Source organism: Sciurus carolinensis, chromosome 11 (genome assembly GCF_902686445.1).
Source record: "Sciurus carolinensis chromosome 11, mSciCar1.2, whole genome shotgun sequence".
NCBI lineage: Eukaryota > Metazoa > Chordata > Mammalia > Rodentia > Sciuridae > Sciurus > Sciurus carolinensis.
Genome location: NC_062223.1, coordinates 39,310,282 through 39,332,869, shown reverse-complemented (window position 1 = coordinate 39,332,869; position 22,588 = coordinate 39,310,282). Strand labels below are relative to the sequence as shown.

General features: G+C 36.4%; 1 non-coding gene across 1 annotated transcript; it reads left to right on the top strand.

Annotated features, from left to right (window-relative positions):
• The first annotated feature begins 1,281 nt into the window (after positions 1 to 1,281).
• On the top strand, positions 1,282 to 1,354 carry Trnav-uac (transfer RNA valine (anticodon UAC)). Its single transcript has one exon. It is a non-coding gene; the product is annotated as a tRNA-Val (tRNA).
• Positions 1,355 to 22,588: the final 21,234 nt, after the last annotated feature.

The window sequence follows — 22,588 nt, the reverse complement described above, 5'->3', positions numbered from 1 at the left end:
TTTACTTGAGATTTTCCATTTTTCATATTTATTGTTATAAACTTTCCTCCTTGTTTTACTTTTCAAGTATCGCACAAATTTTGCTACATCTTTTTATTTTTGATTCAATAATATTTTAAAAAATTGTCCTCTTACTTGATGACCCACTGTATACTCAATACAATGTTGCTTATTCATCAAGTTTTATGTAACTTTTGAAATTTCTCCTGCTGTTGATTTCTAACTTAATTGCATTGTTATTCAATAATATGCAAGAAATGAATTCAATTTAAAAAATTTGTTAACATTTACTTCATGACCTAATAATAAATTGTTAACATTTACTTCATGACCAATTCTTGCATGGAATATTCTATAGATGATCTGTTAAGCTAATTTTATCTTTAATGTAATTTAATTATGATGTTTCTTTGCTGACTTATTTGTCTGGATGATCTAAATATTGTTGAGAGTGGAGTATTGAAGTGACCCACTGTGATTGTATTATATTTCAGCTCTAATGTCAAGAACTATTTGATTTTTAAAATTGGGTGCCATGCCTTCCTAGTTTTTAGGATCTGGGCTGAACCTAGATTCCTTCAAAAGATGAATAGATAAAGAAACTGTGGTATATACACACAATGGAATATTACTTAGCCATAAAAAAAGAATAAAATTATGGCATTTGCAGGTAAATGGATGGAATTAGAGAATATTATGCTAAGTGAAAAAAATCAATTCCAGAAAATCAAAGGCCAAATGTTTTCTCTGATAAGTAGAGGCTGATACATAATGGTGTAGGGGAAGGAAAAAATGGAGAAACATTGGATTGAGGAAAATGAGGGGAGGGGTGGGGGCAGGGGAAAGGAAAGATGGTGGAATGAGAAAAACATCATTACTCTATGTACATGTATGATTATGTGAATGGTATGACTTTACATTGTTTACAACCAGAGAAATAAAAAGTTGTACCCCATTTGTGTACAATGAATCAAAATGCTGTCATGTATAACTAAATAGTACAAACAACATAAAAAAGGCTTGTGATTTGTCATTGACAGACTGTTAGTTGCTGTATTGCATATTCTGCTAGAAGTGAATAAAGATTTATTACTGGAAAAAAATTGGGTGCCATGATATTCAGGGCACATATATTTGTAATTATATTTTGGTGCATTGTTCATTTGATTATTGTATAATGACCTAATTTCTTTTTTTTTTTTTACCAATTTTTTCTTAAAGTTTATTTTGTTGGATGTAAGTATAGCTCATCCTGCTTGCTTCAAGATTCAGTTGTGGGCTGGGGAGATAACTCAGTTGGTAGAGTGTTTGCCTTACATGCACAAGGCCCTGGGTTCGATCCCCAGCTTTTATGAAATGACTTTTTACATCCTTTCCCTTCATGCTCTTGCATTTTTTGCATGTTAGATTAATTTCTGGTGTGCAACATATTGTTGGGACTTTATTTTTAATGCATCCAATCAATTTGTGTCTTTTTAATTGGAGAGTTAAGACCATTTGCATTCAGAGTTATCATTGAAGGGTACATTCTCATCTCTGCCAATTTGTTGATTATCTTCTGATTGTCTTGAATATTTTGCTTCTTCCTCTTTCATTCATCTTGGAAGTTTGATGGTTTACTGTATTGATGTTTGATTCTGTTCTTTTATTTTCTTTTCCTGTTCATATACCTACTCTTTTAGTGGGATTTATTCTTTTACATACTTTCATGATTCTGTTTCTCTTTCTTCCTCTTTGGGTAAAAGATTCCCTTCTGTAATCCCGATCTAGTGAACATGTATTCTTTTAGTTTATGCCTGTCAAGGAAGTTGTTTGTTTCTTCTTTGATTCAGAAGAATAACCTTGCTGGGCATAACATCTAGGTTGGCAGTATTTTCTTTCAGAATGTAAAAACATTTCTTCATTCCACCATACCCTTCAGAGTTTCTGCTGAGAAATCTGCCATTATTCTAATGGACTTGTCTTTAAATGTGACTTGGTGCATCAGCCTCCCACTAGTTGTGGCCTCTGAGGCAAGGATTAACAGCTGGCAGCTTAGGTCACACCTTCTCTTTAAGTAGAAGCATCTTCCAGGGTTCTAGTGGGATTGGTTTGTGTCTACGGTTGGACTTAATTCTTCTCAGTTGAACTGTGAGTGTAGCTCAGAGGTTGATCACCTGCCCAATGTGCTTAAGACCCTGAGTTCAACCTGTAGCACTGAAAGAAAATAGAAGATTAAAAATAAATGAATAAAAATAAATATAAATGAAATATATTAAAATTAATAAAAATAGAAATATAATGAAGTAAGAAAAACAATGACAAAAAGTCAAACCAAAATTCTAATAAAATGAAAAAACTATAAAACTTTTAAAGAAAAAAATAATAATAAACAAGATTGAGAAAAAATTGAGTCTAAAGTTTCTCAGAAATGCAAACAAGGGGACTGATGGTGGACTATTCTGATTAATCTTGTCTACCTGTTTTCTGAGGCTGGAATTTACCCTGTATTGTAGGTACACACTGGGTCACAGCTGCAGCTTATTGAAATTCCTTTCAGCTCTTGACAAACTTACTGGGAAAGAATGAAGTCTGTGGCAAAGGAACATTCTTTCCAGAGAGTTTTAGTCTATGCATCTGCAGGCATATCAAATTCCGGGGACTCTGTGGATAAGATCTTCTTGTTGACTGAGTTTGAGTGTAAGGCCACCTGTTCCAGACCTATATTTACTCTGGACAATTTTAGCCTGTGTGTCCAGTGCCGTGGCTAATGCCAAACCCTCTGAGGGAGAAGGAACAATTAAACAAGGAGTCGTGTGCTAAAAGAAGACTTGTATGAAAGAGGCAATCTGCAAACCTTGATTTTTGTACCTTCAGATTGGACTCCTACATGAAGCTGCATGACACATGTGTCACTCCCAGTCACCGAGGATAAGTCTGCAGCACCTACTGCTTCGAGAGGGCAGTGCACTCCTCTTTCTTCCTGTCACAGTCTTGCTGCTAACAGCATAAAACTCTGAATGTGTTTGTGTAAGAGGCACCTCCACATGCTGAGAGTCTGTCCTCTGACCACTTCCCGCTTAATCAATGCAATAAGGTGTCCATAGAGATCCTGAAGTGTGATTATGCCAGATATTTTGACACCCAGAGCAGGATTGTCTCATACAGTAGGACCTATCAAAATGGCTCCTGGCTCTTGTACTGTGAGAGTTTGCTGAGAGACGCAGGAAAATATCTTCTCTAAATCTAACTTCTTGTGCAGACTCCAAGTCACTATTTAAGCTGCGTGCCTGCAAGTGCCAGCCTTCTGTTCCAAACTGTAACTGTTTCTCTGTCACCACTGACTCCTTGCAGGGGAGAGTCCTCTTTCCCTGACTGAAGTGAAGAGTTCCAGGAACTGGGGTATTCTGCATCTCATTTTGGTATTATTCCAAATCTCTGGATTTCACCAGGCTTTATTTTCTTTGCTATCAATTTCCAGTGGTCACTCTTGGCCACTCATCTTTATATGCATTTACAAACTTCTTGCTTTGTTTCTGTCTCATGAAAAGGACTACTTCTGGGTGCCTCCATTCCACCACCTTTTCAACTTCTTCTGAACAACTTTCTTGACAACTCTTGGAAGGCTCTAAAGAAGTATTGTCACATGCAATGGAGAAGGGTGAGAAATCAGTAAGAAAGACATAAGGGGGACAACTTTCCTGTCCACCTAGCAGAGTGGTTTTTCCTGCATTCTCACACTCCAGCAGGAAGTCCCATTCAGATTTATTTTGATTATCTAAATTTTAGGTGCACAACATGATGTTCTGATACAAAAATATACCTGAGATGTTTATTACATTCAAACAAATTAACATCCATCATATTCCAATTATGTTATAGGGAATATTCTTAATGATGGACATCATGTTGGTAACTTCAAATTGTGTCGGGAAAATAATTTCATATGTTATTCTTTCAACTTTTTTGTAAATGTGAACTTTTTCCCAAAACATGCAAAGTAATGTCTACTTTTAAAATAAAATTATATTTCTTCAGTTTATCTTGCTATGAAAAGAAATGTAATTGACAGGAAAAATATCTTTTAAAGTAAATAAAATTTGGAACTGTTTTTTAATCCAAATTCTTTGTTGTCTACTTTGCAACAAAAGATATTTTTAGTTTTAAAGGACATGTTCTTATGTACTCAAACCCTATTTATTGCAACGAATGTATAATATGTTTTAAGATGTAAGAAAAATAAGACAAAAGTACTTAAGTACAGTGCAAAGTTTTAGCATCATAGAAGGAATATATGTTAAAGTATCTGAAATATTAAGCCAAGTACGTGAAATTCTTCATCAATAGAAGAATGAAATAGAGGGTTTTAAAAAAGGTACTGAGACTGATATATTTAAGGGGGGAAAACAAAACAACTGTCTATAGTATGTAACTCACTTGATCTCAAGAGGTTTTGCAGGTAACCCATAGTTCTGTGAAACAAAGTCTTCATACAACATCAGGCATCTGATAAGGGACTAAGTATAGGGGAAATCCTCCCACCTCTAGTTGGGACATGCCTCAAGTTTCCTCCATCTTCTAGGAAGGAAAATTCAGTAGTTCTGCCAAGTTTTTTGGTTTGTTGCTTCTATAACTTGAGGTATAACAGTAGTGAGGCACAGTTTTAGGGTTCCAGATTAGCTCAGTTATATGGGCAGCAATTGCTGCTGAAATTTAGTGGCTTATAGTTAAAAGCCAAAAAGAGCAGTTCCTTGCACCAGAAACCCATGGACAACATATATCTTCTTTGATGGTTCAGAGACTCCAGAAGGTATGAAAAGATGTTAGTAAATTCCATTAGAGGTGAAGTTGCTGGGGCACTAATGGAATCATGTTGCAATATTTTTTCTTTTCTTTTCTTTTGAGGCTGAGCTGTATTAAGATCTTTTTGTAAAATTTTGTTCTAATTAGTTAGGCATGACAACAGTAGAATGCATTTTGACACATCAATGAATACACTGAAAGAGAAATTAGGAAAACTACACCATTCACAATGTCTTAAAAAAAAAAAAAAAAAAAAAAAAAAAACCCTGGGAATCAATCTAACAAAAGAGATGAAAGAGTTCTACAATGAAAACTACAGAACACTAAAGAAAGAAATTAAAGAAAACCTTAGAAGATGGAAAGATCTCCCATGCTCTTGGATAGGCAGAATTAATATTGTCAAAATTGACCATACTACCAAAAGTGTTAAACAAATTTAGTGCAATTCCTGTTAAAATCCCAATGACATTCTTCACAGAACTAGAAAAGGCATTCGTGAAATTCATTTGGAAAAATAAGACACTCAGAATAGTTAAAGCAATCCTTAATGAGAAGAGTGAAGCAGGAGACATCACAATATCAGAACTTAAACTGTACTACAGAGCAATAGTAACAAAAATGGCATGGTATTGGCACCAAAATAGACAGGCAGACCAGTGGTACAGAATAGAAGACACAGAGACAAACCCATGTAAATATAGGTATCTTATGCTAGACAAAAATGCCAAAAACATTCAGTGAAGTAAAGATAAACCTCTTCAACAAATGGTGTGGGGAAAACTGACAATTCATATGTAGCAAAATGAAATTAAACCCCTATCTCTTAATCTTCACAAAACTCAACTCAATGTTTTACAATTTGGCTGAATCCCAAGCCTAAACCAGAAGGAGATTAATTTAAAGAGGTTCAATTTGAAACTTACATTGGAAATAAGCTTAAGGCAAATTTGAATAAGGAATAAATTGTTCCTTCCCCAGCTCAAAATAAACTCCAAAATTGTTGTGGACACTAAGAGAATCAGTACATATTTATAAGGAATGTCAGGGATTTAGCCATTTTTGACTTACCAATAAATTACAGGAATTCAAGTATTGTGACTTTACATTCTGTATGAATTAATAGCAATATTTGATTCCTCTTTTTGCATACTTCTGTGTCAGGATTTTTATTTTCTGAACAAGGGTGCCAAATGAAGCTGAGAAAGATGTCATCAATGTAATGGCCTATCTGAGGTCCTGGAGAATGTATATACAGCTAAGATATTGCCTACAGTGATTGTTTATGATGGCAAAGCTTTTGAGATACCCTGTGAATGTGGTCAGGTCAGGGCATATTGTGTTCCACTGGTGGTGAGGACAGTCTTACCAAGAGCCTTTTGAAACCAGCGATGAATACAATATATTGACCAAATCTGTAATAGTAAAATAAAATTGATAATTTCAAACACTACTGACTAAGAGAGCCTTCATAAGTAGTACCACAGCATTGATTGCTAAAATGCATGAAGTGATGACTCTAATGATTTTAAAAAGGGGTTCGAATTGCAGTTATAAACTGAAATTTCACTCAGTCTGTCTGTGGTTGGAAATAATTTTACTGCTTTCAATTTTTTGTTTGCTTGTTTGTTTTGTTTTTGACACCAGGGATTGAACTCAGGGGCACTCAACCACTGAGTCACATTCCATTTTGAATTTTATTTAGAGATGGTCTTATTGAGTTACTTCTTGCCTTGCCAGTGCTGAGGTTGACTTTGAACTCTCCATCTTCCTGTCTCTGCCTTTTGAGCCACTGAGATTACAGGCGAGCACCACTGCACCCCGGTTTAAAATTTTAACTGTAACCGAATTTTGTTTGTAACTTGAACGTATTCAGAAAACAAAAGAACAATTTGAATTGTCTCTGATTTGATCATCTACAATTTCATTTTGAGCTTAATTCTGTTGCTATTACACAAATGCCAACAGGGAAGGAGACGATTTATTACTTACATCATGTTTGGTTTCTGGGTGAAACAGGATAGGATTCCAAAGGAGCTCCAAATCTGACTTGAGAGAGCAAAGGAAGGTGACTGGTTCAGGGTTTTCACTTTTTAAGACGTTGGGGTCATTGTGAGGAAACTTAACTTACAGAGAAGTGACTTGTGTGGTTGGTATCTTCTTCCAATATCAAATTTAGTAGCATCCATGTTTTTGTATGTCTTCTTCCATGTTTTTGTATGTCTTCTTCCATGTCTTCTTCCAGGACCAGGAAGAGGAATTACGGTTTAAAGTTGTCAGTAGCCAACAATTAAAAATAAGTTCATCAATGCATGTTGGTGCACCTGCAATCCCAGCTACTTGAGAGGCTAAGGTGGAAGTTTGGGGCCAGCTTGGACAACATAGCAAGACTCCTCTTGAAAAAATGAATAATGAAAATCTTCTAAAACTCTTTATATTATCAATAAATCCTAACATATAGTTCTCAAAGATATTTTTTAAATTGGGTCTCATTCTTAATCATGAATTTTTGCATTAAAATGATTCATATTTTAGTTGTGAATTCAATAGTCATTGTATCACATATAACATTAATTCATTGATTAATGAGAAGACTAGATGAAGACCACTCTAGGAACCTTCTTAAAAAAACTTCAAATTTTTGTGTCTGAGAAAAAGTATTCTGGGGTTTCCTGTCTTTCCTAAAAGATGAGTTCAATGCATATTTCACCACAGAGCTAGTCAACGTCTCCCACCGTCATCCATGTGTTTTCTTGAAGGGGGTTCTTATGTTCAGGTACTTATGTGTTCAGTGGAGGAGAAAGTCTGAAAAACTAAACAAAATAAACCCACACGAAGGTGTTTTACAAGAAAGAGAAATAATGAAGTCACAAACACATACTGTTTGAGTAATGAAGAAAGAATTCTGGGGGGCGATCCAAGATGGCGGCCTAGAAGGAGACTGCACCCCCGGTCGCTCCAGAACCCAGGAGTTAAGAAGGGGAGGCATTGAGAGACTCGGACTGAAGTGGAGCCACGGGTGAGTCTGCCCACTGGGTAAAGCTCGGCCCGGGTGGCAGGCCCAGATAGAGGTGGCTTATCGGAGCCGGGCAGGGCAGCTAGAGTCATCCACAGGCAGTCCTGCGCACTCCGGCGGTGGGCCCCGCCCACACAGCCAGCTTCTCCAGGTTCTCGGAACGGAACTGGCCCGCTAGTGAGAGCCTGTCTGAACAGAGCACGCTCCGAGTCCCGGAGCCCCTGCAGTGCAGTGTACTCCTGCAAAGAACCAGCGGAGAGCCTCGATCTGCAGTCAGCCTCAGGGATAAGGGCAGGGTAGCAGGAGACCTCTTCAGGCGGCACTGCCCACTCCGGCTGCGGGCTCTCTTCACGGGGCAATCCAAGATGGCGGCCTAGAGGGAGACTGCACCCCCGGTCGCTGCAGAACCCAGGAGTTAAGAAGGGGAGGCATTGAGAGACTCGGACTGAAGTGGAGCCACGGGAGAGTCTGCCCACTGGGTAAAGCTCGGCCCGGGTGGCAGGCCCAGATAGAGGTGGCTTATCGGAGCCGGGCAGGGCAGCTAGAGTCATCCACAGGCAGTCCTGCGCACTCCGGCGGTGGGCCCCGCCCACACAGCCAGCTTCTCCAGGTTCTCGGAACGGAACTGGCCCGCTAGTGAGAGCCTGTCTGAACAGAGCACGCTCCGAGTCCCGGAGCTGCTGCAGTGCAGTGTACTCCTGCAAAGAACCAGCGGAGAGGCTCGATCTGCAATCAGCCTCAGGGATAAGGACAGGGCAGCCGGAGACCTCTTCAGGCGGCTCTGCCCACTCCGGCTGCGGGCTCTCTTCACGGGGCGATCCAAGATGGCGGCCTAGAGGGAGACTGCACCCCCGGTCGCTCCACAACCCAGGAGTTAAGAAGGGGAGGCATTGAGAGACTCGGACTGAAGTGGAGCCACGGGTGAGTCTGCCCACTGGGTAAAGCTCAGCCCGGGTGGCAGGCCCAGATAGAGGTGGCTTAGCAGAGCCGGGCAGGGCAGCTTGAGTCTTCCCAAGGTAGTCTTCCACACTCCGGCAGTGGGCTCTTCCCACACGGCCAGCTGCACGGTGCAGGCCCACAGTGAGAGCATTTCCGCACAGAGCCAGTTCCAAATCGTGGAACCAGTAGGGGGCTAGGGGCAGTATTCTTCGAATGAGCTGCTTTATCAGATTCCTCCAAGACATCAGGCTACTGAAAGCTGGGAGGTGATACACTGGAAATCTACTGGGACACTATAAGCCAATAGTGGAAAACTGCAATATCTCAGGGTCCCACTGACAACTGACCATTATGAGAAAACAAGGGAAGAAAATGTCCCAAACAAACCTAGATACTACATCAATAAAACCCAATGACAGCACAGCAGAAGAAATGTCAGAAAGGGAGTTCAGAATGTACGTAATTAAAACGATCAGGGAAGCTAATGAGGAGATGAAAGAGCAAATGCAGGCATTGAAGGAGGAGATGAAAGAGCAAATGCAGGCATTAAATGATCGCACCAATCAACAGTTAAAAGACCAAATACGGGAAGCAAGAGATCATTTCAATAAAGAGTTAGAGATACTGAAAAAAAACCAAACTGAAATCCTTGAAATGAAGGAAACAATAAACCAAGTTAAAAACTCCATAGAAAGCATAACCAATAGGATAGAACACCTGGAAGACAGAACCTCAGACATTGAAGATAAAATATTTAACCTTGAAAACAAAGTGGAACAAACAGAGAAGATGGTAAGAAATCATGAACAGAATCTCCAAGAACTATGGGATATCATGAAAAGGCCAAATTTGAGAATTATTGGGATTGAGGAAGGCTTAGAGAAACAAACCAAAGGAATGAACAATCTATTCAATGAAATAATAACAGAAAATTTCCCAAATCTGAAGAACGAAATGGAAAACCAAGTACAAGAGGCTTATAGAACTCCAAACATACAAAATTACAACAGACCCACACCAAGGCACATTATTATGAAAATACCTAACATACAAAATAAAGACAGAATTTTAAAGGCCGCGAGAGAAAAGAATCAAATTACATTCAGAGGGAAACCAATAAGAATATCAGCAGATTTTTCAATCCAGACCCTAAAAGCTAGAAGGGCCTGGAACAACATATACCAAGCCCTGAAAGAAAATGGATGCCAACCAAGAATCTTATACCCAGCAAAACTTACCTTCAAATTTGACGATGAAATAAGATCCTTCCATGATAAACAAAAGCTAAAGGAATTTACAAAAAGAAAGCCAGCATTACAGAACATTCTCAGCAAAATATTCCATGAGGAAGAGATGAAAAACAACGATGCAAATCAGCAACAGGAGGCGCTAGCCTAAAGGAATAGCCAAATAAAGGAGAAACCAAATCATGTCAAAAACAAATATGAGTCAATTGACTGGGAATACAAATCATATCACAATAATAACCCTGAATGTTAATGGCCTGAATTCATCAATCAAAAGACACAGACTGGCAGATTGGATTAAAAAGAAAAATCCAACAATATGCTGCCTGCAAGAGACACATCTCATAGAAAGAGACACCCATAGACTAAAGGTGAAAGGATGGGGAAAAACATACCATGCACACGGACACAGCAAAAAAGCTGGAGTATCCATCCTCATCTCAGATAATGTGGACTTCAAACCAAAACTAGTCAGAAGGGATAAAGAAGGACATTACATGCTGCTTAAGGGAAGCATAAATCAGCAAGACATAACAATCATAAATATCTATGCCCCGAACATTGGCTCATCCACGTACGTCAAACAAATCCTTCTCAATTCCAGAAATCAAATAGACCACAACACAATAATACTAGGCGATTTTAACACACCTCTCTCACCACTGGATAGATCGTCCAAACAAAAATTGAATAAAGAAACTATAGATCTCAACAACACAATCAGCAATTTAGACTTAACGGACATATATAGAATATACCATCCAACAAAGAATGAATACACTTTCTTCTCAGCAGCACATGGATCCTTCTCTAAAATAGACCATATTTTATGCCACAAAGCTACTGTTAGTAAATACAAGAATATAGAGATACTACCTTGTACTCTATCAGATCATAATGGATTGAAATTAGAAATAAATGACAGAATAAAAAACAGAAACTTCTCCAATACCTGGAGACTAAATAATACACTATTATATGATGAATGGATAACAGAAGACATCAGGAGGGAAATAAAAAAATTCTTAGAAGTAAACGAGAACAAAGACACATCATATCAAAATCTCTGGGACACTATGAAAGCAGTACTTAGAGGAAGATTTATTTCATGGGGTGCATTCAAAAAAAGAAGTAGAAACCAACAAATAAACAACTTAACACTACAGCTCAAAGCACTAGAAAAAGAAGAGCAGACCAATACCAAAAGTAGTAGAAGACAGGAAATAGTTAAAATCAGAGCCGAAATCAACGAAATCGAAACAAAAGAAACAATCGGAAAAATTAATAAAATAAATAGTTGGTTCTTTGAAAAAATAAATAAAATTGATAAACCCTTAGCCACACTAACAAAGAGAAAGAGGGAGAAAACTCAAATTACTAAAATTCGGAATGAACAAGGAAACATCACAACAGACACGAGTGAAATACAAAACATAATTAGAAGCTATTTCGAAAATCTATACTCCAACAAAACAGAAAACCTTGAAGACATCAACAAATTTCTAGAGACATATGAACTACCTAAACTGAACGAGGAGGACATACACAACTTAAATAAACCAATTTCAAGCAATGAAATAGAAGAGGTCATCAAAAGCCTACCAACAAAGAAGAGTCCAGGACCAGATGGGTTCTCAGCCGAGTTCTATAAAACCTTTAAAGAAGAGCTCTTTCCAATACTCCTCAAACTATTCCATGAAATAGAAGAGGAGGGAACCCTACCAAACTCGTTCTATGAAGCCAATATCACCCTGATACCTAAACCAGACAGAGACACATCAAGGAAAGAAAATTTCAGACCAATATCCTTAATGAACATCGATGCAAAAATTCTCAACAAAATTTTAGCAAATCGCATACAAATATATATTAAAAAGATAGTGCACCACGATCAAGTGGGTTTTATCCCAGGGATGCAAGGTTGGTTCAACATTCGGAAATCAATAAATGTCATTCACCATATCAACAGACTTAAAGTTAAGAATCACATGATTATTTCAATAGATGCAGAAAAAGCATTTGATAAAATACAGCATCCCTTCATGCTCAAAACACTAGAAAAAATTGGGGTAATGGGAACATTCCTAAACATTATAAAGGCCATCTACGCTAAGCCCATGGCTAATATCATTCTAAATGGTGAAAAACTGAAAGCGTTCCCCCTAAAAACTGGAACAAGGCAGGGATGCCCTCTTTCACCGCTTCTATTCAACATCGTCCTTGAGACTCTAGCCAGAGCAATCAGACAAACCAAAGAAATTAAAGGGATACGAATAGGAAAAGAAGAACTCAAACTATCCCTGTTCGCTGATGACATGATTATATATTTAGAGGAACCTGGAAATTCCACCAGAAAACTTTTAGAACTCATAAGTGAATTCAGTAAAGTAGCAGGTTACAAGATCAATGCTCATAAATCCAATGCATTTTTATACATAAGTGATGAATCTTCAGAAAGAGAAATTAGGAAAACTACTCCATTCACAATAGCATCGAAAAAAATAAAATACTTGGGAATCAATCTCACAAAAGAGGTGAAAGACCTCTACAATGAGAACTACAGAACACTAAAGAAAGAAATTCAAGAAAACCTTAGAAGATGGAAAGATCTCCCATGTTCCTGGATAGGCAGAATTAATATCGTCAAAATGGCTATACTACCTAAAGTTCTATACAGATTCAATGCAATTCCAATTAAAATCCCAATGATGTACCTCGCAGAAATAGAGCAAGCAATTATGAAATTCATCTGGAAGAATAAAAAACCTAGAATAGCTAAAGCAATCCTCAGTAGCAAGAGCGAAGCAGGGGGTATTGCAATACCAGATCTTCAACTCTACTACAAAGCAATAGTAACAAAAACGGCATGGTATTGGTACCAAAATAGACAGGTAGATCAATGGTACAGAATAGAGGACATGGACACAAACCCAAATAAATACAATTTTCTCATACTAGACAAAGGTTCCAACAATATGCAATGGAGAAAAGATAGCCTCTTCAACAAATGGTGCTGGGAAAACTGGAAAACTATATGCAATAGAATGAAACTAAACCCCTATCTCTCACCCTACACAAAACTCAACTCAAAATGGATCAAGGACCTCGGAATCAGACCAGAGACCCTGCATCTTATAGAAGAAAAAGTAGGTCCAAATCTTCAACTTGTTGGCTCAGGATCAGATTTCCTTAACAGGACTCCCATAGCACAAGAAATAAAAGCAAGAATAAACAACTGGGATAGATTCAAACTAAAAAGCTTTCTCTCAGCAAAGGAAACTATCAGAAATGTGAAGAGAGAGCCTACAGAGTGGGAGAATATCTTTGCCAACCATACCTCAGATAGAGCGCTAATTTCCAGAATCTATAAAGAACTCAAAAAACTCTACACGAAGAATACAAATAATCCAATCAACAAATGGGCTAAGGAAATGAACAGACACTTCACAGAAGAAGATGTACAAGTAATCACCAGATATATGAAAAAATGTTCAACATCCCTAGTAATAAGGGAAATGCAAATCAAAACCACCCTAAGATTTCATCTCACCCCAATTAGAATGGCGATTATCAAGAATACAAGCAACAATAGGTGTTGGCGAGGATGTGGTGAAAAAGGAACACTCATACATTGCTGGTGGGGTTGCAAATTAGTGCAACCACTCTGGAAAGCAGTGTGGAGATTCCTCAGAAAGCTTGGAATGGAAACACCATTTGACCCAGCTATCCCACTCCTTGGCCTATACCCAAAGGACTTAAAATCAGCATACTACAGAGATACAGCCACATCAATGTTCATTGCTGCTCAATTCACCATAGCCAGATTGTGGAACCAACCTAGATGCCCTTCAGTTGATGAATGGATAAAGAAACTGTGGCATATTTATACAATGGAATATTGCTCCGCAATGAAGAATGATAAAATTATGGCATTTGTAGGCAAATGGTCGAAATTGGAGAATATCATGCTAAGTGAGATAAGCCAATCTCAAAAAACTAAAGGACAAATGATCTCGCTGATAAGTGGATGAGGACATATAATGGGGGGTGGGAGGGGCTAGCATTAGGTTTAGGGTTAGGTTTAGAGTTAGGCTAAGGAGAGCAGTAAGAATGAAGGAAAGAAGGACTGTGTAGAGGGAAAAGAGGGGTGGGAGGGGTGGGAGGGGTGGGAGGGGTGGGGGGGAGGGGAAAAATATAATAAACATCATTACCCTATGTAAACGTAAAAAAAATAAATAAATATAAAAAAAAATAAAAAAATAAAAAAAAAAAAAAGAAAGAATTCTGTATTTGTCAATAGTGAGGATGTGCATCATGGAGAAATATCTAGACTATAACTTATATAATGAAAAGAAGCCTCTGTTTCAAGACTTCTGCTTCTGTGGAGAGTACAAAAAAGCCTAGTTTTTCACTCACTATTGAAAGAAAAGGGGGTAATATAAAATATTTTTCAAGCATTCAGTGCAATCTCTCCATTCATAATGCTTTTGTCCTTGGCTGTGAGTCTTGGCATTCTTTTGTAGAATAGCCACTTATGAACAAAAAGTAATTTTAAATTTTCTTTGTTGGTTTCCCAAAGACAATAAGATTACTCTCTTTTTGAAATTCAGTTATAAAAAAAACATAATATTTTGTTAATCATATACATTTTTACATGTAAGTACATGCTTTTCTGTTCTCGCATTTGCATAGTGACAGTACTAAATTTAATAATTTACTACTTAAAAATGTTCCATGTTGTTTCTATTCACAAGAGTTGGTATTACAACCAAAGAAAACATTCATATTATTATTTGAAACCAAGAACAATTCATGAAACTGTTAAAGCAGTTGTATTGTTTTGTTTTGCCCATTTTGTTCATGTAGGGAGCATATAATGAGTTTACAACCTTAAATCAGGAACTTCCTCTATGAATTCCTCCCAAGTTGTTGATAACATTTCTCAAGATTAAAATTTTGCCTTCTGGAATATCTTCCTACATTATCCTTTGTTAATTAATTCACTTAAGGGGTAACAATAATAAGCATGGAAACCAATTCAAAGATGCTTATTTTATTTTATTTTTGGTACTGAGAACTGATTCTAAGAGTGCTTTACCATTGAGCCACAGAGGAGCCCTTTTAATTTTTTTTTTTTTTTTTTTTTTTTTTTTTCCGGAGACAAAATCTTGCTAAGTTGCTTGGGGGCTTCTCTTTATTGCTGAACTTGTGATCCTCCTGCCTCAGCCTCCTGAGCTGCTGGGATTACAGGCATGCACCACCATGCCAGCTTAAGGTGTTTATTTCTTACTTTGTGCATGCAATCATAATCTATTACAAAGTGAACGTGAACTGGAGAACAAGAGTGTCCCTGTCCCTTTTTTTCATCTTCAGTATATACAAAATTTTAAATACAAAAATTGTGCTAATGAACGATAGTATGATTTCCTTTTAAGTTAAAATAACTCAAATCAGTACCTAGGTTTTCTTATTAAGTCTAGGTTTTGAAAGTTTCAGTTTTATATTTAAAATTCATAAAGAAGTAATAAGAATTTCCTGCCAGAGAAAACTTAATTGAGGAATACATTTTTGCATTCAAAAGAGAATTATTAGAACATAAATATCAATTCAGTTAGCTCTAAGTAAATTAGTTATTCCTGAATAAAGACGTTCTGAATGCTCCCTCATCTATTCTGAATACATTTTTCCAGACATAGTTCCTGGGCTTCAGCATGCAATCAAGAAAATGGATCAAGTTCGCATTTATATTAATGATTTATTGCTTCATAAAAAACACTCCAAAACTTTGTAGCTTAAAAAAATGAAGTTTGTTATTTTATAGTTTTATAATAACTTCAGATAATTTATCTGGTTTTGGATCCATGTACACCTTACTATTTCTTGCTGAAGTGTCTCATGAGATTGTGATCAATTTGTAGACTAGAATACCAGTCATCTCAAGACTCAGCAGGAATAATAGATACACTTTCCAGCTCCTTCACATGTTTTTTAGCAAGCCTCAGATCTGCTTTCAAACGTATTACTTCATTTTCCCATAGTTTTCTCTTACAACATGGAAGCCAATTTCCTGCACAGTTTATAATCTATGAGGGAACACTGTAATCTAGTTAAAAATGTAGTCACGGAATTTTTATAGTATAATTTCAAATGTTGCATACCATTATAGTCCCCATATTCTATTTATTAGAATCAAATCAACAGATGCAATCCACATTCAAGGGGAGGGATTTATAAACACACATATACAACATGGAATTATTTTACTGATTGCCAACTACGATCAAAACTGGAATGAGTCACATTCAACCTACATGTACCCTACACTCACCTCCTATTTTCCCAACAGCTCAAGTCATTATAGGATCAACTAAAAATCAGAAATTGCATCTTCTAAATAAGGTCTAGTTGTGAATGAGTCTTCTTGGATATAGCTTCATTAGTGAAAGTACTCATGCACAGTCCCATTTTAACTAACTAAGCGAATAACTATCAAATTCACAAACAATCTTCAGGGGCCAAACAGGCATAGGGCAGGATCTACAGACACTTGTGTTCAAAAGGAGGACAATGAGGGAGTCTTTTGTAGTTACCTAAGATTTCTTTTAAACAGGTATGTTAAGACACACAGTCATGAAACTTGACTGTCATGAATGAAAATGCTTATATTCTTGATTCTGTGGAAAAAGAAGACATGCCATGTCAAATAGACCAAACAGGAAAGCAACAGCTGCCATCCTGGAGGTACAGGGAGCAAGGCAGCTACTAAAGTCTTTTTATTGTGGTTTCCATGTGAAAGAAGAGGTGAGGTAGGATAATTATGTTTAGGATTGTTAGTTTGACTGATGACAGTGGTCTTTAAGTTGTGGAGGGATTAGGATGGGGGATAATGGGCCAGAGTCCAAGAGCCCTTTAAGGGAGGTACTTAAGGATCTGGACTCTGGATTAGGTATTTTTCATAGGAAAGTTGTGCTTATAGATATTTCTTTATTATTCCTAAGAATTAGCTAATCCTGAGAGAGGTAGTTCCTCTAAACTCAGAAAGATTCCATTTGTCAAATTATCAGAATACTGAAAATAGTTACTACTAATAATAATCATACTAAGACATGGTTCTTCTAGAGACAACCTGGGATCACTGGTTCATGGCAATTCTGAAGTCCTCTTTGGTGACCATAAGAATTGCCCTGATATGTTATTTGAGAATAATACTTCATATTTCCTGACTTTGTCCTCTAGGATTTTGGTTCTAAGTTGAATTATCTTTTCTTTTTCATAAAGATTAACATGTTTGTAATTGAATAATTCTCTCAGATTCAATTTTGTCAGCAGTACTTTGGGATCTAAAGAACTCTCCTCTGTATCATCTCTACGCCAATTCATCCGGGCAATGATATATAACTGCACATCTAACTTTTCAAAGAATTTTGTATGTTTTTTCTAAACCTTTACCTTCATTCTGTTAGACCAAAAGGAAAAAAAAAAAAAAGCCTACTTACAAAACTCCTGTACAGATGCACTCCTTATCTTGGAATTCTTCCCAGGTAGCCTAGGAGCCATGTCCTTAAGCTTCTTGATGTGCAGTTGTTGGATTAAGAAGACTGTGGATGCACACCTTTCATCTATTTTGACCCACTTTTATATGACTGAATGTGCTGAGGCATCACTTTTGATCTTTCTTAGGTCTCAAAGATTTTATGATCATACCCTTTTCTTTACCTTTTGGACAAATTTTCATGGTAGTGCATTGCATTTTATATTTGCTTAAAAACTATTTTTTTAAAAAAATTTGTATTCTCGGTTTTCTGAAAAGGACAAATGTTTATGAAACCATGAAGTCTTTGCTCCTTTTTGTTGTCTTTCTTTCCACTTATCTCTTTCCTCTTGAATTTTACTATAAGAGCTAGAAAAAGCAAGGTGATACTTCCAATACTTTGCTTAGACATTCCTTAGTTGATAACCCCCTTTGATAGATATGTTCAGTATTTTCTGCACAGCTGCAGAACAATAATATTGCTGAATTTCTGCCATTAGCTAACAACATAATCTCACTTTCTTTTGAATCTTTATTTTCAGCCTTCTTAAAGTTCAGATTTCTCCTAACAATCTGCTTAGTGAGGATTATGCTTTGTCTAGTAAGTAACTCAAAATATTTCAGCCTCTCTCAATCTCCTGGCTTCAAAATTATTCCATAGTTTTTAGGAATTTATTCTAATAGCACACTTCTTCTGAAATCAACATTTGTGTGAGTTATCTATTGCCATATAAAAATTAGTCCCATATTGCGTAATTTAAAACAACAGTATCTCTTAATTTCTGTGATGAGAAGTCTGAAGTTTAGGTGCAGGGGGCTAGGATAACTGATTGTAACTGTTGTCCAGTTGTCCTTGATGAAGGCACAGTCACTTCAAGTCTCAACTGAGACTGAAGGGTCTTCCTCCGGCTCTCAAGGTAATATGCCAATATCTGGAAACATTCGCAGCTCCTTCCTATGTGTCTCTCTGAAGGACGACCTGAAGATACACAGCTGGCTTCTCCAGAGCAGGTTAAAAAAGAGAAGCTGGAAACAATATTCAAGAAGTTAATATCTTTTACAGAATCATATCAGCAGGGAAATCTAGTCCCTTCCTTTTACTCTGATGGTGAGACAGTGTAAGTTCAGTAAAGAGAAGGGCTTTACATATGCTCCTGAATACTATGAAACACAATTCCCAGGGTAACTTAGTAGTTACCAACAAATACAAATGTGGCTACTGAGATAAAATTCAGATCTGTGTCCTACCTTGAATAAGTTATATCTGTGTATTTACCTGGAGCACTTTTAGAATTTCAATACACTTAGAATGTCTGTCATTCAGGTGGAGATTTGCATATTTGTTAATTTGGACATGTAAATTCATTGTTTCACCAATTGCCCACTTCCAGTGAGAAAGGGGTAGTTAAATTAGAAGAATAAATTAGGATGTATAGCTGCTATCACCATCTCAGTTGGGGTCAAAATCTGTAGTCCAATAAGAAATATGATATCTCTGTTCTCACTGAGGCTGTAGGAAAGCCAAACCTCTTGCCTGTAACTCACATTAGAGAATTCTCTTCAACATCCCCTTTATGGTAGAGAGTGGATCCACTTGATAAAAGAAAAAGATTAGAAAACCATGCAGGGCATTCAGATGTACAACGATTAAATATGTGGGTCATGCTGGGATGACGGGAGATGGAACATTGGAAAGGGGGCTTCCTGACTATTGTAACATTTTTTTGCCTGCAGCGTCATTTGAGAACTACTCAATTTCAACTAGAACAGAGATGACCTTATTTTCCACTAGGACTATGTCAACTTTTTATATCCAAAGAGATACAAAAGTAGTGATTTCTATTCTCAAGTGTAAGCTGGTATTCAGTACCTATCAGATCATTTTTATAAGTTACATCTATAAGGATACACGCATTGTATGGTATTGCACAGTTACTTCAAGTCACTTAGGAAAATGCCCAAGAAAGATTTTTCAATAAGTTCATGTATCGTTTTGGTAAGAACAATATTGTGCTTATAAAGAGGCAGATAATGGTTAAATTCATCTTTGCCATTTATTTTAATGTGCAAATATTAATGTCTATTTTGTTAGATAATATTGGGAGTGAAAAGAGAAAAAAATATTAAAGTTCCAATCAAAACTTTAAAAATTAAGCATTACTAACTTTTCCTCCTAGTCAGCTAAGCATTTTTAATTAAGGAAATCTATTTGCCTGAACTTTCCTCTCTTAATGCCAGGTTTTATTATTAATTTGTCTGTTTAACCGTTAACTACATGTAATGATACCTGATATTTATCCTCTAATTTACTTCATTGGCCATTTCTTAAAATATAATGCTAAGCTTAAAGAACTTAAATCAGATGGAACTGATCATGAATTACTTTCTGAATGGTAAAAATTGGTTGGTATGATTGGCATGCACTATGAGAGCTGAAAAAAATTGAAAATCTTGTGGCATGGGGCACTTCACCTGCAAAGGAGCACAGATGAGTAAGTCCAAGCGTGTAGCTCATGTTCACACATATATTTGTTGAATTAAATTTTAACTTGGGTTTAATATAACTTTAAATTTTAATTTGCTTCAGGTCTTGAATAAGTAAATGCCAACATGAAAATGTAGATCAAGGAAGGTTTCTCTAATAGTTTTGAATACAATGAACTTGATAAAGAAAAACGGGCAAGAGAAAATTGAAAGTTGACATATCAATAATTGAAAAAGGAATACATATAACAGACTCCCTAGTGCTTAAATCAGTGAATGATTCATATCATGTCAGTTACAATTGATCCAAACAATAGCTCATACAAAACACAGATCTCAATAAAAAATTATCATGTTTATATGTGTCATTTTAACAGGTGCAACCAAACCTCTGTATTTGTGGCTTCTGCATCTGAGGATTCAACCAAATGCAGATCAAAAATACTTTAGGAAACATTGCATTTGTACTGAACATGTAGAAATTTTTGTTCTTGACATTAATTTCTAAACAATACAGTATGACAGCTATTTACATAGCATTTACATCATATTAGATAAGTCATCTTGAGATGATTTAAAATATACAGGAGAACATGTGTAGGTTATATGCATATGATGTTCCATTATACATAAGGAATCTGAACATCTGCAGATGTTGGTATCTTTGGAGGTCCTGATAATGCATCTCAGGGATTCTGAGGAATAAATTTGATTTATTATTTTGTGATATGTAATGGATTGGTTAAAATTTCCATTATGATATTTAAGGAATTAACTGACAGAATGGTTTTATCTAAGAAATTCTAGTGATTGAATAGAGGAGCACATAATCCATATTCTAGGTAACAGTTTTTCAATAAGCGAACTGAGTTATTGTTATTATCTCTCTGACAGAAATTATTGGCACCAATTGGCAGCTCTATAAAGCCACATTCACTCATTAATAGACTGCTCTATTGTAATTGTCTACTGCTCAAATTGTTGAGCAGAACAATGGGAAAGTACACAATAAGAGTGGATAAGATCGCAGGTGATCATGCTGTTCAGAAAACACAGAAGGCATTTTATATATCATCTCTTAGAATATTTAGAAGCATCTATTTCTGAAACAGAATGGACCTGAGATACCTGGGTTGAAACTCAGCTTGAAGTGTATGCTTTAGATCATTATGACTCTGTAGGACATAATCTTTTATGCCAATAAAATGCTTAGGAAATAATATCTCCAAACTCCTGTTGAATTTTCCCATCTCTGTTTTAAACTGAATCACTTTTTGTGGATGATCACAAAATTCTCTTCGAATTCTCTTTGGACAATTTCCAACAACTCTTCTGCTCTATTTTCTCCTTCACTTGTTCTTGGCTTAACACAATATGCCTTGGAGTCTCAAATGACTTTAGTGTTCACAGGAAATCTTTATTTTCTCTCTGTTTTGACAGCAATTTACATTAGTACTTTCATCCTTCAAATTTTTATGTGTTATTTTCGACTGACTTTCCCTGTCTCATTCAGTCTTTTGATGAAGGCAAGTTTTAGAACTGAGTGCTTCTTATGTAAACCAATAGAGTAAAAGTTCACTTGTTTTCAGAGCCCCATCCATTGAACTGTAATTTTCCAGTAAAACATAAAAGAAGGTCTAGATATAAACACACTCAGAGCAAAATTCTAACTTTTGAAAGTGCTGTTCGAATTTAAGAGGCTCAAATGTGATTCACAATGTTAATAAAAACTAATTTTTGTTGAATCCCTATAGTTACAGTAATGGACAGTATTTTCTACTTTATGTCATTGCCTTTTTAAATGTTTCTATAAATGGTAGGCTGCTTTGTGAAAACCATAATGAAAGAAAGCAGAAACTGTGATCTGTTGATTTTGATACACTTACTCCCTTATCATAAATGGGACTTGTGATGCTATGAATTTTAAATGGGAATATGAGCCTGTAAGTTTAGAAATGAAAATAACTTCCTAAGCAAATAATCTGATTTATCATCTTATTTTACTAATAAGGTAGTTTAGTTCAGTGAGGTTAAGTGATTGTTCAAAGACTACATACACTTTTTTTTGAGAAACTCATTTGAGTCCTTAACCCTCAGTTGGTTTTTCCTCCAGGGCTCTTTGCTGTGAACTTTTTGCTGAGATCCTTCTCAGTGTTGCCAATAGTTCATAATGGCAGTTTATCTGCATTTCAGTCATCTGGAAAACTGAACTCTCTTTGTATAGAGCAAAGACAGAAATTTGGGAAACGAAAATGGTGTTTTATATATGTGTATATATATTTAATAGGCCAACTGTTTATGCATTAACTCTTATTCCAATAGAAATTAGATTGCTTTTGACTGTTTTCGAGAAATACTCTTTGTGTGTTTTCACACGTGCGCACATGTGTGTTATGAATTAACCTGTAGTATGCTAAACACACATTCTACCACAAAGCCATACTCTTAGCCCCTCAAGGAATATTTCCTAACCATGCTTTTTTTCTTAATGCTTTTACTCTGAGTGTGGTCCTTAGCATGACATCCTTGTATGATCTACAGGTTGCTTGTCCATACAAGTACAGAAACAAAGAGAATGTATATAGAAATTTG